Genomic DNA, 12,846 nt, shown 5'->3' on the forward strand with positions numbered 1-12,846 from the left:
GAGAATCCTCACACACACACACACACACACACACACACACACACACACACACAAACACACTAAACCTACCCATCACAGAAAACTTTCTGCATTTTTACATTTCCAAAAACACTCATTCTGTATGATGTATAAGCTTGTGTACCTCAGTGTAGGCCCCCACTGTGACACGAGTCCCCATGAGCTGAAGTCCCACCGGGATAGAAAAACAGGTACTCACACACACATCAGATTGTGAGATGAACAGGACACACAGCGACCCCTGCTGGAGGACTGATGCTAGTACTCATAATACTCGCTCATACATTTACACACTAATTCTTAAACACACTGTGCGATATTACTACACACACTACAGGTCAACAGATCCGGGTCAGCAAGAATATGTTAAGTTTTACCCTGACACATCTGACTCGTGATCTCAGAAAAACAAACTTGTAAACAATGAATGAACTTTAGCGTTTGGCCAATAAAGCAGCGGTTCAGCGGTGTTCACGACTCCGGCCAATCAGAGCACAGGACCGACGGGCAACATTAGGCCAGTTACTAATATAGCGCTTCACAGTTTCAAAGCAGATTTGATGTTATGGCTGTAATGCTAACAAAAATATATCCCATTAACTTATGAAAACATTTAAAACATTCCGTTTTATCATTCTTCAACCATTATAGGAACGATACTTTTGAATGTTCTGAAACAAGTAGTAATATTTAACAAAAAAACGTTAGACAAACGTCCAAACACTGTATTAATAATGTTTTTGTGCTAATGTTTTGAGAACATTATTAAAGAGCAGAACGTTATATTAATGTTACTGGAAGAACGTTATTGATCATAACTTTGAGAGAACATTCCCTGCTGTAACAGCAATATTAGGCCTGAGCGATACATAACTATAATATAAATGATCCTCCAAATTATGTTCTGAGATATATTGTAATTATTGTGCTGAGTGAAATGGATTATTGAAAAAGAAAACAAATGGATGTTGATTGGATTATGAGATGTGGGCGTTGCACTCAAAAATGAAAATAATAAATAAAGGTTATTTAGTATCACTGAGATTGTAACATGTATGTTGTGTGTTTCCCCCTTCATTGTGTTTCTGGTTCAGTCCCTGTGACCCAGTTCTCCCAGTCAGTGTAATGGTCATTTCATTCACCAGTTAATTACCTGATTAAGGTCCTTTGTTTGCCCTGGCACTTATACCCTGTTCTCCCTCACTCTCCGTCTGTTATAGCGTGTGTTTCCTGAGGTTTTGTTATTAAAAGATCCTGTTTCCTGTTCCTGTTCCTCCTCGTCTTCGTGTGCTTGCTACCACGTTACGAGACGGATCTGATTTTTATTTTAAATATTTTTAATTAGATTTTATTTTTGTATTTTACATTTTAATTTTAGTAAAAGTTTTAGTAACTTTTATTAGTTAGTTAAAAAAGGAGTCTAAATAGGTTTTATTAATTTATTACATTTTAATTCAGTTTTAGTAACTTTTATTTTAGTACAATGTTAAACTAACTGAAAACAAGACATTTTACTTATTTTATTTTAAGTAAAAATATTTTTTTATATAATTCTAGTTAGCCATAACACTGATAACATAACAATCATAAATAAATGAATGAATAAACAGTAATTTTCACAGGATCACTCCAGCACACTTTACTCTTCATCCTCCTCCTCACTCCTTTACTTTAAAAAATTCACAGAATCTGATAGTAAATTTTAAAAATGATTTACTAATAAGTAACGCTGAATTAAAATGTGAAATTTTGAAGTAGAAAGACTGAAATAGCATTTTTTTGTTAAAGATACTCCAATAATCTTTGTTTCATTCACAATATCAGGATTTTTTTTAAAGTCCAACTGAAATCAAAATTGACCCTATTTACTTTGTTAGCGCATATTACTAGTCTTGTGGTAAACAATTAATCTTTAATCAAAGTCTGAAAAGTTACTTCCGGTCTGGAATGGTGTCCCTTCTCTGATGACGTAGGTTTGAGAACTTGGGTTGGGAAACGCTTAACCACTCCCCTCAAACCGTTAGTCTGCGACGATGGAGAGGATGGAGAGAGATGGAGAGGAGGAGCGCTAGAGTAAAATCCTGCCCTCTGTTCAATATTCCGTTTCACTGGGAAATACGTCACAGTACTGGAGAAAAGTCGTTTGCAACTTCCGGTTCACGCGGACTTTAAGTGTTTAATAATCTTAAATAATTTGTACTAATCTTTATTGATATGGTCATCCTAACATCCATCCATCTTCTTCCGCTTATCCGGGGCCGGGTCGCGGGGGCAGCAGTCTAAGCAGAGACGCCCAGACTTCCCTCTCCCTAGATACTTCCTCCAGCTCTTCCGGGGGGACACCGAGGTGTTCCCAGGCCAGCTTGGAGACACAGTCCCTCCAGCGTGTCCTAGGTCTTCCCCGGGGTCTCCTCCCAATGGGACATGCCCGGAACACCTCCCCAGGAAGGCGTCCAGGAGGCATCCGGAACAGATGCCCGAGCCACCTCAGCTGACCCCTCTCGATGTGGAGGAGCAGCGGCTCTACTCTGAGCTCCTCCCGAGTGACCGAGCTCCTCACCCAATCTCTGAAGGATCACCCAGCCACCCTGCGGAGAAAGCTCATTTCGGCCGCTTGTATCCGGGATCTTGTCCTTTCAGTCATGACCCACAGTTCATGACCATAGGTGAGAGTAGGAATGTAGATCGACTGACCATGACAGACCGGTACATCGACCGCATTACTGCAGAAGCTGCACCGATCCGTCTGTCAATCTCCCGTTCCATCCTTCCCTCACTTGTGAACAAGACCCCAAGATACCTGAACTCCTCCACTTGAGGTGAACTCTCCACCAACCTTTTCCGACTGAGAACCATGGCCTCGGATTTGGAGGTGCTGATTCTCATCCCAGCCGCTTCACACTCGGCTGCAAACCGTCCCAGTGCATGCTGGAGGTCCTGGTCTGATGGGGCCAACACGACAACATCATCCGCAAAGAGCAGAGGCGAAATTGTGTGGTCCCCAAACCTGACCCCCTCCGGCCCCTGGCTGCGCCTAGAAATTCTGTCCATAAAAATTGTGAACAGAACCGGCGACAAAGGGCAGCCCTGCCGGAGTCCAACATGCACCGGGAACAAGTCTGACTTACGAAGTTCTACTATCGGCCGTATTCTCCTCTCCAGTACCCTGTCATAGACTTTCCCGGGGAGGCTGAGAAGTGTGATCCCCCTATAGTTGGAACACACCCTCCGGTGCCCCTTCTTGAAAACAGGGACCACCACCCCGGTCTGCCAGTCCAGAGGTACTGTCCCCTACCGCCACGCGATGCTGCAGAGGCGTATCAGCCAAGACAGCCCCACAACATCCAGAGACTTGAGGTACTCTGGGCGGATCTCATCCACCCCCGGTGCCTTGCCACCGAGGAGTTTCTTGACTACCTCAGTGACTTCAGCTTGAGTGATGGACGAGTCCACCTCTGAGCTCTCAGCCTCTGCTTCCTCAATGGAAGACGTGACGGCGGGATTGAGGAGATCCTCGAAGTATTCCTTCCACCATCCAACGACATCCCCAGTTGAGGTCAACAGCCGCCCACCTCTACTGTAAACAGCGTTGGTAGGGCACTGCTTCCCTCTCCTGAGGCACCGGATGGTTTGCCAGAATCTCTTCGAGGCCGACCGGTAGTCCTTCTCCTTGGCCTCAATGAACTCCTCCCAGGCCAGATTTTTGCCTCCACAACCACCCTGGCTGCAGTCCGCTTGGCTTGCCGGTAAGTCCCACAAGCCAGCCAGGCCCGATAGGACTCCTCCTTCAGCTTTACGGCATCCCTTACTTCCGGTGTCCACCACTGGGTTTGAGGATTGCCGCCTCAACAGGCACCGGAGACCTTACGGCCACAGCTCCGAGCGGCCGCGTGCACTGATGGACACCCTTATGCTTGAACATGGTGTTCGTTATGGACAAGCTGTAACTAGCACAGAAGTCCAATAACAGAACACCACTCGGGTTCAGATCCGGGGGACCGTTCCTCCCAATCACGCCCCTCCAGGTGTCACTGTCGCTGCCCACGTGGGCGTTGAAGTCTCCCAGTAGAACGAGTCCCCAGTTGGAGCACTTTCCAGCACCCCTCCCAGAGACCCCAAGAGGGCCGGGTACTCTACTCTGCCGTTCGGCCCATAGGCACACATGACAGTGAGAGACCTATCCCCGACCCGTAGGCGTAGGGAAGCGACCCTCTCGTTCACCGGGGTAAACTCCAACACATGGCGGCTGAGCTGGGGGGCTATAAGCAAACCCACACCAGCCTGCCGCCTCTCACCATGGGCAACTCCAGAGTGGTAGAGAGTTCATCCTCTCTCCAGGAGTGTGGTTCCAGAGCCCAAGCCGTGCGTGGAGGTGATCCCGACTATCTCAAGTCGGTACCTCTCAACAGAGCCGTCGCAATGGGGTAGGCAAGGTAGGCAGCTGCCTAGGGCCCCCAGCTGAAGGGGGCCCCCGACCGCACGGTCGTTTAGGTTGTGTATCTGCCCTCGTCAAACAGTATCAACCACTGTAAACAAACCACCACAGTGAAACAGCGCTATCACTCTCCAGTACTGCTCCGTGAGAGGGGCCCCCCAAACTAGAGGGATTCCCCCATGCAACGACAAACACTATGAGTGCCCTAATCACTGTAATGTTGAAGTGACATCCACCGTCGCGCAGCCCCCATCAGGTCCCCCACTAGCTGTCAGTGAAAGAGAAACTGTCGTTCCCACACTCAGCGCGCTACGCGGGCATTTAAATTTAAAAATGTCATCATGAAGCGCTCATACCTATTTTTTTACAGTCTAAGGCTGAATACCCTTCAGGATTTTCCAAAAGACAGAGAAAGAAAGAAGACACAGCAGCAAGTAAACCATTATTATCTCCAAATACAACTGTCTAGCGTATTTTAACATCTCTGCGAACATATAAAGACAAAAGCTAGAGAAGTGTTGTCACTTACTCTTGACGGCTGTCTGCCCGCGGCTGCGGTCACGGTAAAAACTTTGTCAATTCCAAACAAAATGAGCGGGTCCTATGACTCCCATCCCATGCAGTTAGGTACAAACAAAATAATCCATCAAGTCCGGTTACATTTTAGGTGTACGCAGGCTATCAATTTCCGTTGGTGGTGTTTCATCTGGAGAAAAATGCCCCTTTCCTTCGCGTTTATCCTTCTATTCTTCTCAATCAACACATCTCACCACTTTGTACCGTACGCAACAGGTAGGCCCTTGCACACTGAGTCCGAAATTCGCATCCTAAATTTTCGCACGTTAAAAAATAAATACGACCTCACGTTATGTCAATCACGCTTGCACACTGCCTCCGAAACTTTCGTCCGTCAAAAAAAAAAAAAAAATCGAATCAGGTTCGATTTTCTGCGTTTTCCGCGTCCGTGTAGCAAGCATTTTGAATGGTGTTTTAGAGCCGCCGAATTACGAATATTCACTAATACGAAAGAAGTGAAGTTCTTTTCCTGTAAAGTAAATATCGAATCCCCCACACTTCACTTTCATGATATGCTATGAGAATAACAATAAACGTATGGCTATTCACCAAATGTTTTTTTTTTTTTTTTTTTTTTTTTTTTGCTTTATCAGGTGCTTTGCTTAAATTTCTGTCTGTGCCAATTGGTAATTCATGACTCTTAAAATGCACCAGAATACAAGAAATCCGGTCTGAATTTAAAAAAATTTCCCGAGGGAGGACTTGGGACCTCACTTCACTTTTTTGCCTAGGGCCCCCAAATATCTTGAAACGGCCCTGCCTCTCAACCTCACGCACAATCTCAGGCTCCTTCCCCGCCAGCGAGGTGACGTTCCACGTCCCTAGAGCCAATTTCTGTGTCCAGGGATCGGGTCGTCGAGGCCCCCGCCTTCGGCTGCCGCCCGATCCTCTAAGCACCGCCCCTTACGGTCACTCCTGTAGGTGGTGAGCCCACGGGAGGGCGACCCCATGTTGCTCCTTCGGGCTGAGCCCGGCCACCAGGCGCTCGCATGCGAGCTCCAACCCCGAGTCTGGCTCCAGGGTGGGGCCCCGGCTGCGCCACGCCGGGCGTCATCACAGCCCTTGATCTTATCTCCATCATAATGGGTTTTTGAACCGCTCTTAGTCTGACCCGTCACCTAGGACCTGTTTGCCTTGGGAGACCCTATCAGGGGCATATAGCCCCGGACAACATAGCTCCTAGGGTCATTCAGGTACTCAAACCCCTCCACCACTGTAAGGTGGCAGTTCAAGGAGGGGTCATCTTAACATGTCCGCCAAAATTTATGAGGAAACAAATACTGAGTGCATCATTTATACTGCATTTTTTTAAAAATGTTTTAAACAAAATGAGCTTGAAATCAAAAATCATCAGCTCAGAGTAAAACCAGCAGAAAACCAGCAAAGAGTGTGTGTGAGAACAGGCCAGAGTAACGTCTAACTGAATGATTAACTCACACACACTCACACAGACACAGACACACTAACACTCACACACACACACACACACACACAGACACACACACACACACACTCACTCACACACATTGACTGAAGAGCACAAACCTCCCGAACGGCTCGTCTGGATCTTCAGCGTGGAGTGAATGAGCAGCAGATCTCACTCGCTCATAAACACACCTCTCTCTCTCTCTCTCTCTGTGTGTGTTTACCTCTCAGGACGAAGTCCAACAAAAGCAGTAGTGTACTGGTCATGTTACGCATCCCGCTGTGATCTCAGGTGTTGTTTCAGTGATTCTCCAAACTCTCTTTTACCTCAATCATCAGATCATCTTCCCTTCATAATCCTCAATATCACCGACAGATGAACCAACAACAGCTCACTATTATACTTTACCGGCACTGCCATAAATATGTTTTTTATTTAGTGTTTTTGTCTCGTTTTCCAGCACAAACATCTAAACATTCTTAAATCAATATACAGTTACTGGAGAAACAAAATTACTGAAGATATGAATTAAGAGAGTTTGTGTTTAAAACAAGAATAAACATCTGCCAGTGAGATATTCTATATAGATATCCAATATTCTATTAGTAACAATGGCAATTTTTGATATCAGGAATTACATTTCCACCAGTAAATAAAAATGTTAATTCCTGATGTCAACAATGACGTCATCACACACAGAAATCACATTCCTGATATCAAGAACTAAATTCTCACTAGTAAAAACCATAATTCTTGATATCTGTACATGTATTTCAACATGTTACAATTTTTATTTATTATACCAATAATTAGGAGAGTAATTTCAGAAATCTAAAATGGCTTTCTTACAAGTAACAATCGAATTATTGATATCAAGAACAGACATTTGCACTGGTAACCATGTAATCACTGGAATCAAAATGTTATGATTTGTTCTAGAATGGTATTTCTGATTTATAACTGGAATTTCAGCTAGTAAGAAATCAGTTCTTGATATCAACAACTTTAAAACTTTAATTCTTGATATCTGTGATTGTATTTTCACTAGTTAGCTTAATTGTAATTCATAAGTGAAAATACAATCACAGATATCAAGAATTTAAGTTTTTACTAGTGGAAATAGCAAGAATGAGTGATGACATTGTTGATATCAGGAATTAACATTTTAACTAGTGAGAAAGATTAAAAGTCAGAACGGCTCGCCATACTGCACTCGTATACTGTGAATGGGAGAAAATGCGACGCGCAATATGACGAAATAGAAGAGCCAATGGCTGACTGGTAAAGTCATGACATCACTGCAGCTGTCGTCTGATTGGTCTGTTTATCTACATGTGAGCGATGCGTTAATAACCCTTGTTCATCCTCACGGACACGTCTTTTTCAGTTGTTGTATTGATAATCTTGCCTGTGTTGATGCCGACTGCATGAGTGTTGGCACAGGTCTAAAGGTCATCAGGGCACAGGTGAAAGGTCATCTGATGTCACAGTCTAAATCTCTATTGATGAATACATTCTATGAATGGCTTGTTTTATTCCTCAATTGGATCATATATAATCATGTTTATGTTGTTGGTCTGTCGGCACTAAAGCTTTAAAACTAATAAATGCAGCTTTTTTCAGAACGAGACGAAACCACATGACGATCACAGTGATGTCATCAGTGTGTTTATGAACGGGACACAACTCGACTCACAAATGCAAAACATGATTTGTGTGTTTACAGGCGTTCATAAACCCAATGTCTCAACATCTGCAAACCTTTCAATAACAAATAATGAATCTTTCATAGCCAATCAGACGAACCGTTTCATCAGCCAATAGCAGAGCGAGTTTACGACTGGAGTCGCGTGGTCTTTTCAGCAGAGTTATCTAATCTTCAGATCGCTGTATCATCACCCGCTCTATAGCACTCATACTGCAGTCCACAGGTTATCAACAATAAACCCACAGTCCACTGCAATGTTCAAATCACTTCCATTTGTTTTATTAATAAAATTAATAGAAGATGGAAGTAAGTTCGTTATGGGTCATCATAAATACTTTGCTTTACTAGAGTACTCTTTGCTGTGTGTGGATGACCATGTCGGTCAGCCTCCACCGAAGACCAATTTAGACCCAGGAAAAACCCTGCACACACGTTCTCGGAGCGTTGAGCTAACGTTCCCGTTGCTGAACACACACGTTCTCGGAGCGTTGTGCTAACGTTCCCGTTGCTGAACACACACGTTCTCGGAGCGTTGAGCTAACATTCCCGTTGCTGAACACACACGTTCTAGGAGCGTTGTGCTAACGTTCCCGTTGCTGAACACACACGTTCTCGGAGCGTTGTGCTAACGTTCCCGTTGCTGAACACACACGTTCTCGGAGCGTTGAGCTAACGTTCCCGTTGCTGAACACACACGTTCTAGGAGCGTTGTGCTAACGTTCCCGTTGCTGAACACACACGTTCTCGGAGCGTTGAGCTAACGTTCCCGTTGCTGAACACACACGTTCTCGGAGCGTTGTGCTAACGTTCCCGTTGCTGAACACACACGTTCTCGGAGCGTTGTGCTAACGTTCCCGTTGCTGAACACACACGTTCTCGGAGCGTTGAGCTAACGTTCCCGTTGCTGAACACACACGTTCTCGGAGCGTTGAGCTAACATTCCCGTTGCTGAACACACACGTTCTAGGAGCGTTGTGCTAACGTTCCCGTTGCTGAACACACACGTTCTCGGAGCGTTGAGCTAACGTTCCTGTTGCTGAACACACACGTTCTCAGAGCGTTGTGCTAACGTTCCCGTTGCTGAACACACACGTTCTCGGAGCGTTGTGCTAACGTTCCCGTTGCTGAACACACACGTTCTCGGAGCGTTGAGCTAACATTCCCGTTGCTGAACACACACGTTCTCGGAGCGTTGTGCTAACGTTCCTGTTGCTGAACACACACGTTCTCGGAGCGTTGTGCTAACGTTCCCGTTGCTGAACACACAAGTTCTCGGAGCGTTGAGCTAACATTCCCGTTGCTGAACACACACGTTCTAGGAGCGTTGTGCTAACGTTCCCGTTGCTGAACACACACGTTCTCGGAGCGTTGTGCTAACGTTCCTGTTGCTGAACACACACGTTCTCAGAGCGTTGTGCTAACGTTCCCGTTGCTGAACACACACGTTCTCGGAGCGTTGTGCTAACGTTCCCGTTGCTGAACACACACGTTCTCGGAGCGTTGAGCTAACATTCCCGTTGCTGAACACACACGTTCTCGGAGCGTTGTGCTAACGTTCCTGTTGCTGAACACACACGTTCTCGGAGCGTTGAGCTAACGTTCCCGTTGCTGAACACACACGTTCTCGGAGCGTTGAGCTAATGTTCCCGTTGCTGAACACACACGTTCTCGGAGCGTTGAGCTAACGTTCCCGTTGCTGAACACACACGATCTCGGAGTGTTGTGCTAACGTTCCCGTTGCTGAACACACACGTTCTCGGAGCGTTGTGCTAACGTTCCCGCTGCTGAACACACACGATCTCGGAGCGCTGTGCTAACGTTCCCGTTGCTGAACACACACGTTCTCGGAGCGTTGTGCTAACGTTCCCGTTGCTGAACACACACGATCTCGGAGCGTTGTGCTAACGTTCCCGTTGCTGAACACACACGTTCTCGGAGCGTTGTGCTAACGTTCCCGTTGCTGAACACACACGTTCTCGGAGCGTTGAGCTAACGTTCCCGTTGCTGAACACACACGATCTCGGAGTGTTGTGCTAACGTTCCCGTTGCTGAACACACACGTTCTCGGAGCATTGTGCTAACGTTCCCGCTGCTGAACACACACGATCTCGGAGTGTTGTGCTAACGTTCCCGTTGCTGAACACACACGTTCTCGGAGCGTTGTGCTAACGTTCCCGTTGCTGAACACACACGATCTCGGAGCGTTGTGCTAACGTTCCCGTTGCTGAACACACACGTTCTCGGAGCGTTGTGCTAACGTTCCCGTTGCTGAACACACACGTTCTCGGAGCGTTGAGCTAACGTTCCCGTTGCTGAACACACACGTTCTCGGAGCGTTGTGCTAACGTTCCTGTTGCTGAACACACACGTTCTCGGAGCGTTGTGCTAACGTTCCCGTTGCTGAACACACACGTTCTCGGAGCGTTGAGCTAACGTTCCCGTTGCTGAACACACACGTTCTCGGAGCGTTGTGCTAACGTTCCTGTTGATTTATGAAAACATTATTCCTGAATGTTTTCTAAAATATTCAGTTTTAAAAATGTTTTATTAATGTGTTTTCTTGGTTACATTGAATTATTCTTCAAACATTACGGGAATATTACTTTTGAATGTTCTCTGAACGTTCTGAAACAAGTAAAGAAGTTTAAAAACACGTTACATGAACAATGTATAAATAATGTTAGGGCTGTGCAAGGATTAATTTTTAATAGTCGCGATTAATCGCATCCAAAATAAAAGTTTGTGTTTACATCATATATGTGTGTGTGTTCTGTGAATGATTATTTTGTATATATAAATACACACTCATGCATTTATAATTTAAGAAATATTTGCATGCATATAATATATATATTTATACATCATTTATATAATATATATATATAAAACACTTTTTTCTTAAATATATTTTACATTATGTGTGTTTTTATATATACAAGATAATCATACTTTTATTCTGGATGTGATTAATGGTGTGAGTCGTTGCCCATCACTAGTTCTAGCATTAAGAACATCATTAAAGACCAGATAACACTGAACAAACATTATATTCAAGCGTTAGTTCACCCACACAGTAATCACTCATGTTGGTCATCACCGTCAGACTCTCGTTCCTCTTCACAACACTAATGTTTCTGATGAATCTTTAATAACGCTGGAAGAACATTTGTTCAGAACGTTCCCTGTTAGCTGGGGTAATAATAATGAGTACATACTGTATTATATAATAATGATAATAATAATAATAATGAGTACTGTATTCTGTGTAAATCAGGTACACTACAACACCAGATCTGCTAATATCCGGAGCCAAACATTCACTGAAGTGAGCCATAACACACTGATATGATGTTTATGACACCGATATCTACAGCATGAGTGTCAGAGGTCTTTATCGAACACACACACACACACACACACACACACACACACACACACACACACTTTATGGTTTTCATAATTTCACTCCTACTACTGATTGACTCAATCTCAGTTTCTTATTTGACTGTAAACAAACAGCAGAATCTATCAGAAGAAACAGAAACTCACCTCATACCCGTCTGTCTCTCTGTGTGTGTGTGTGTGTGTGTGTGTGTGTGTGTGTGTGTGTGTGTGTGTGTGTGTGTGTGTGTGTGTGTGTGTGTCTCACATGAGTCTCATTACTGTAATTCACTTCATATTGTTAATGTATCTCCACAGCCTTCACAGTGAATGAACAGTTTACAAAACTACAACTCACAAAACAACAGATCCAAACCTCCACTGTGGAATTCTGGGATAAAAACGCTTTAAACTCTCAGGATTCTGAAGAAACATCATGAAATTATGAAATATTTTTCTGTTCTATATCTTTAGGTGACTATTACAATATTAAGACTTGTTTAATGAAAAACGGATTAAAATGAAGTGGGTTTGAGCTTAAAACAAGAACAAATATCGCCCAATGGGGTTATTTTGATACATAAAATCAAATTTTTTACATTTCATAAAACAAGTCTTAATATCTTCAGTCATTTTGCTGCTTCTCCGGTAAATGTGTCTTGATTTATGAATGTTTAGATAGTTGTGCTGGAAAACAAGACAGAAACACTGAGGAATAACATAATGTTTGTGACCGATTTGTCTTTGGAACATCTCAAATCATGCTATTTTTGTCCATATAGACTTTCAGTAAAATGATTATGCAAAAGAATGAATAATGAACCCGTTTGAACTAAATAAATGAGCCCAGAATGTGTGGTGTAATGGCGCCCTCTGCCGGTCAGTGGCCAGAGTGTGTCGTGTAATGGCGCCCTCTGCTGGTCAGCAGGAGAAACACTGAAACCCGACACGCCGTTATTTTTCTGCTGGCACTTCAGTCTTTCTCAGATCAACAGTCACGAATGAAGGAACAATAGTCGAGTCTTACCTTGAGAAACCCTCACAGCTCCATCACAGCGTCGTGTAGAGAGCATCTCGGTCGTGTTTTAGTTACTATTAGTTTTGAGCATGTAAACATGTTTGTAAGACAAGTCCAAGTGTTCTTCACTCTACTGGAGACTACTAGTATAGTTGAACCAGTTTCGTGTCAGCACACAGTCACAGCGCTGCTGATTATGATCCATACTCGGTTATTCCGACCCTGTAATGACGCCTGTCAGTCTCAGCAACTAATATGCTAATTATTCGGTGTTTTGACGCGCT

General features: G+C 44.3%; 1 protein-coding gene across 4 annotated transcripts in view; it reads right to left on the reverse strand.

Annotated features, from left to right (window-relative positions):
- Window positions 1–12,836, reverse strand: part of slc2a9l2 (solute carrier family 2 member 9, like 2) — a 55,295-nt gene extending 42,459 nt beyond the window's left edge. For 2 of the 4 annotated variants that reach the window (XM_081382972.1, XM_081382969.1), the window contains exon 1: window positions 12,572–12,836. The gene's annotated coding sequence lies outside the window, so the exon portion shown is untranslated. Of the gene's footprint in view, window positions 1–142; window positions 178–1,171; window positions 1,195–12,571 lie in introns of those variants that run through there. The other 2 variants (XM_081382970.1, XM_081382971.1) reach the window with 2 other exon arrangements.
- Between the last annotated feature and the right edge of the window lie 10 nt (window positions 12,837–12,846).

The sequence above is a fragment of the Scardinius erythrophthalmus genome (assembly GCF_964197995.2).
Source record: "Scardinius erythrophthalmus genome assembly, chromosome: 13".
Lineage (NCBI taxonomy): Eukaryota > Metazoa > Chordata > Actinopteri > Cypriniformes > Leuciscidae > Scardinius > Scardinius erythrophthalmus.